Below are 5,776 nucleotides of genomic sequence, written 5' to 3' on the forward strand. Positions count from 1 at the left end.
ACGTCTCTTAACATTTTGCCATAGCTCGCTTCGTTTCCGAGATGTTTGCAGATTCAGCTCAAAGGAACTGGCCTGACGGACATATTTCGAGATATTTCTTCTTCTTGTTGTTCTTCCTCTGCACAGCTAAGCTGGAAGTGGCATTTGCAGCTCGCAATAGTGCAGAGTTATCTCAAAGAAAGGGGCCACGGTGTTTCTGTATCTCTATTATGTTGGTGCGGCTTCGGAACTTTTAAATATCTTGATATATCTCGAGAACTACGCATCTGATCAAAAAATATCATAGAACATAAAAAGTAGGAAACTTAATTCTCTACAAAAAAGGTCTCTTAACATTTTGCCATAGCTAGCTTCGTTTCCGATTTATTTGCAGATTTATCTCAAGGGAAGGGGCCTAACGGACATATTTCGAGATATTTCTTCTTCTTGTTGTTCTTCTTCTGCACAGCTAAACTGGAAGTGGCATTTCCAGCTCGCAATAGTGCAGAGTTATCTCAAAGAGAGGGGCCACGGTGTTTCTGTATCCCTATTATGTTGGTGCGGCTTCGGAACTTTTAAATATCTTGATATATCTCGAAAACTACGCTTCTGATCAAAAAATATCATAGAACATAAATTGTAGGAAACAGAATTCTCTACAAAAAAGGTCTCTTAACATTTTGCCATAGCTCGCTTCGTTTCCGAGATATTTGCAGATATATCTCAAGGGAAGGGGCCTGACGGACATATTTCGAGATACTTCTTCTTCTTGTTGTTCTTCTTCTGCACAGCTAAGCTGGAAGTGGCATTTGCGGCTCGCACTAGTGCAGAGTTATCTCAAAGAAAGGGGCCACGGTGTTTCTGTATCCCTATTATGTTGGTGCGGCTTCGGAACTTTTAAATATCTCGATATATCTCGAAAACTACGCTTCTGATCAAAAAATATCATAGAACATAAATTGTAGGAAACATAATTCTCTATAAACAACGTCTCTTAACATTTTGCCATAGCTCGCTTCGTTTCCGAGATATTTGCAGATTCAGCTCAAAGGAACTGGCCTGACGGACATATTTCGAGATATTTCTTCTTCTTGTTGTTCTTCCTCTGCACAGCTAAGCTGGAAGTGGCATTTGCAGCTCGCAATAGTGCAGAGTTATCTCAAAGAAAGGGGCCACGGTGTTTCTGTATCTCTATTATGTTGGTGCGGGTTTGGAACTTTTAAATATCTTGATATATCTCGAGAACTACGCATCTGATCAAAAAATATCATAGAACATAAAAAGTAGGAAAGTTAATTCTCTACAAAAAAGGTCTCTTAACATTTTGCCATAGCTCGCTTCGTTTCCGATTTATTTGCAGATTTATCTCAAGGGAAGGGGCCTGACGGACATATTTCGAGATATTTCTTCTTCTGCACAGCTAAGCTGGAAGTGGCATTTGCGGCTCGCACTAGTGCAGAGTTATCTCAAAGAAAGGGGCCACGGTGTTTCTGTATCTCTATTATGTTGGTGCGGCTTCGGAACTTTTAAATATCTCGATATATCTCGAAAACTACGCTTCTGATCAAAAAATATCATAGAACATAAAAAGTAGGAAACTTAATTCTCTACAAAAAAGGTCTCTTAACATTTTGCCATAGCTCGCTTCGTTTCCGAGATATTTGCAGATATATCTCAAGGGAAGGGGCCTGACGGACATATTTCGAGATATTTCTTCTTCTTGTTGTTCTTCTTCTGCACAGCTAAGCTGGAAGTGGCATTTGCGGCTCTCACTAGTGCAGAGTTATCTCAAAGAAAGGGGCCACGGTGTTTCTGTATCTCTATTATGTTGGTGCGGCTTCGGAACTTTTAAATATCTTGATATATCTCGAGAACTACGCATCTGATCAAAAAATATCATAGAAGATAAAAAGTAGGAAACTTAATTCTCTACAAAAAAGGTCTCTTAACATTTTGCCATAGCTCGCTTCGTTTCCGAGATATTTGCAGATTTATCTCAAGGGAAGGGGCCTGACGGACATATTTCGAGATATTTCTTCTTCTTGTTGTTCTTCTTCTGCACAGCTAAGCTGGAAGTGGCATTTGCGGCTCGCACTAGTGCAGAGTTATCTCAAAGAAAGGGGCCACGGTGTTTCTGTATCTCTATTATGTTGGTGCGGCCTCGGAACTTTTAAATATCTCGATATATCTCGAAAACTCCGCTTCTGATCAAAAAATATCATAGAACATAAATTGTAGGAAACATAATTCTCTACAAAAAACGTATCTTAACATTTTGCCATAGCTCGCTTCGTTTCCGAGATATTTGCAGATTCAGCTCAAAGGAACGGGCCTGACGGACATATTTCGAGATACTTCTTCTTCTTGTTGTTCTTCCTCTGCACAGCTAAGCTGGAAGTGGCATTTGCAGCTCGCAATAGTGCAGAGTTATCTCAAAGAAAGGGGCCACGGTGTTTCTGTATCTCTATTATGTTGGTGCGGCTTCGGAACTTTTAAATATCTTGATATATCTCGAGAACTACGCATCTGATCAAAAAATATCATAGATCATAAAAAGTAGGAAACTTAATTCTCTACAAAAAAGGTCTCTTAATATTTTGCCATAGCTCGCTTCGTTTCCGAGATATTTGCAGATTTATCTCAAGGGAAGGGGCCTGACGGACATATTTCGAGATATTTCTTCTTCTTGTTGTTCTTCTTCTGCACAGCTAAGCTGGAAGTGGCATTTGCAGCTCGCACTAGTGCAGAGTTATCTCAAAGAAAGGGGCCACGGTGTTTCTGTATCTCTATTATGTTGGTGCGGCTTCGGAAGTTTTAAATATCTCGATATATCTCGAAAACTACGCTTCTGATCAAAAAATATCATAGAACATAAAAAGTAGGAAACTTAATTCTCTACAAAAAAGGTCTCTTAACATTTTGCCATAGCTCGCTTCGTTTCCGAGATATTTGCAGATTTATCTCAAGGGAAGGGGCCTGACGGACATATTTCGAGATATTTCTTCTTCTTGTTGTTCTTCTTCTGCACAGCTAAGCTGGAAGTGGCATTTGCGGCTCTCAGTAGTGCAGAGTTATCTCAAAGAAAGGGGCCACGGTGTTTCTGTATCTCTATTATATTGGTGCGGCTTCGGAACTTTTAAATATCTTGATATATCTCGAGAACTACGCATCTGATCAAAAAATATCATAGAAGATAAAAAGTAGGAAACTTAATTCTCTACAAAAAAGGTCTCTTAACATTTTGCCATAGCTCGCTTCGTTTCCGAGATATTTGCAGATTTATCTCAAGGGAAGGGGCCTAACGGACATATTTCGAGATATTTCTTCTTCTTGTTGTTCTTCTTCTGCACAGCTAAACTGGAAGTGGCATTTCCAGCTCGCAATAGTGCAGAGTTATCTCAAAGAAAGGGGCCACGGTGTTTCTGTATCTCTATTATGTTGGTGCGGCTTCGGAACTTTTAAATATCTTGATATATCTCGAGAACTACGCATCTGATCAAAAAATATCATAGAACATAAAAAGTAGGAAACTTAATTCTCTACAAAAAAGGTCTCTTAACATTTTGCCATAGCTCGCTTCGTTTCCGAGATATTTGCAGATTTATCTCAAGGGAAGGGGCCTGACGGACATATTTCGAGATATTTCTTCTTCTTGTTGTTCTTCTTCTGCACAGCTGAGCTGGAAGTGGCATTTGCAGGTCGCAATAGTGCAGAGTTATCTCAAAGAAAGGGGCCACGGTGTTTCTGTATCTCTATTATGTTGGTGCGGCTTCGGAACTTTTAAATATCTTGATATATCTCGAGAACTACGCATCTGATCAAAAAATATCATAGAACATAAAAAGTAGGAAACTTAATTCTCTACAAAAAAGGTCTCTTAACATTTTGCCATAGCTCGCTTCGTTTCCGAGATATTTGCAGATTTATCTCAAGGGAAGGGGCCTGACGGACATATTTCGAGATATTTCTTCTTCTTGTTGTTCTTCTTCTGCACAGCTGAGCTGGAAGTGGCATTTGCAGGTCGCAATAGTGCAGAGTTATCTCAAAGAAAGGGGCCACGGTGTTTCTGTATCTCTATTATGTTGGTGCGGTTTCGGAACTTTTAAATATCTCGATATATCTCGAAAACTACGCTTCTGATCAAAAAATATCATAGAACGTAAATTGTAGGAAACATTATTCTCTACAAAAAAGGTCTCTTAACATTTTGCCATAGCTAGCTTCGTTTCCGAGATATTTGCAGATTTATCTCAAGGGAAGGGGCCTGACGGACATATTTCGAGATATTTCTTCTTCTTGTTGTTCTTCTTCTGCACAGCTAAGCTGGAAGTGGCATTTCCAGCTCGCAATAGTGCAGAGTTATCCCAAAGAAAGGGGCCACGGTGTTTCTGTATCTCTATTATGCTGGTGCGGCTTCGGAACTTTTAAATATCTTGATATATCTCGAGAACTACGCATCTGATCAAAAAATATCATAGAAGATAAAAAGTAGGAAACTTAATTCTCTACAAAAAAGGTCTGTTAACATTTTGCCATAGCTCGCTTCGTTTCCGAGATATTTGCAGATTTATCTCAAGGGAAGGGGCCTAACGGACGTATTTCGAGATATTTCATCTTCTTGTTGTTCTTCTTCTGCACAGCTAAGCTGGAAGTGGCATTTGCGGCTCGCACTAGTGCAGAGTTATCTCAAAGAAAGGGGCCACGGTGTTTCTGTATCCCTATTATGTTGGTGCGGCTTCGGAACTTTTAAATATCTCGATATATCTCGAAAACTACGCTTCTGATCAAAAAATATCATAGAACATAAATTGTAGGAAACATAATTCTCTACAAAAAAGGTCTCTTAACATCTTGCCATAGCTCGCTTCGTTTCCGAGATATTTGCAGATTTATCTCAAGGGAAGGGGTCTGACGGACATATTTCGAGATATTTCTTCTTCTTGTTGTTCTTCTTCTGCACAGCTAAGCTCGAAGCGGCATTTGCAGCTCGCAATAGTGCAGAGTTATCTCAAAGAAAGAGGCCACGGTGTTTCTGTACCTCTATTATGTTGGTGCAGCTTCGGAACTTTTAAATATCTTGATATATCTCGAGAACTACGCATCTGATCAAAAAATATCATCGAACATAAAAAGTAGGAAACTTAATTCTCTACAAAAAAGGTCTCTCAACATTTTGCCATAGCTCGCTTCGTTTCCGAGATATTTGCAGATTTATCTCAAGGGAAGTGGCCTGGCGGACATATTTCGAGATATTTCTTCTTCTTGTTGTTCTTCTTCTGCACAGCTGAGCTGGAAGTGGCATTTGCAGGTCGCAATAGTGCAGAGTTATCTCAAAGAAAGGGGCCACGGTGTTTCTGTATCTCTATTATGTTGGTGCGGTTTCGGAACTTTTAAATATCTCGATATATCTCGAAAACTACGCTTCTGATCAAAAAATATCATAGAACGTAAATTGTAGGAAACATTATTCTCTACAAAAAAGGTCTCTTAACATTTTGCCATAGCTAGCTTCGTTTCCGAGATATTTGCAGATTTATCTCAAGGGAAGGGGCCTGACGGACATATTTCGAGATATTTCTTCTTCTTGTTGTTCTTCTTCTGCACAGCTAAGCTGGAAGTGGCATTTCCAGCTCGCAATAGTGCAGAGTTATCCCAAAGAAAGGGGCCACGGTGTTTCTGTATCTCTATTATGCTGGTGCGGCTTCGGAACTTTTAAATATCTTGATATATCTCGAGAACTACGCATCTGATCAAAAAATATCATAGAAGATAAAAAGTAGGAAACTTAATTCTCTAC

Source organism: Osmia lignaria, unplaced genomic scaffold (assembly GCF_051020975.1).
Source record: "Osmia lignaria lignaria isolate PbOS001 unplaced genomic scaffold, iyOsmLign1 scaffold0013, whole genome shotgun sequence".
Classification (NCBI taxonomy): domain Eukaryota; kingdom Metazoa; phylum Arthropoda; class Insecta; order Hymenoptera; family Megachilidae; genus Osmia; species Osmia lignaria.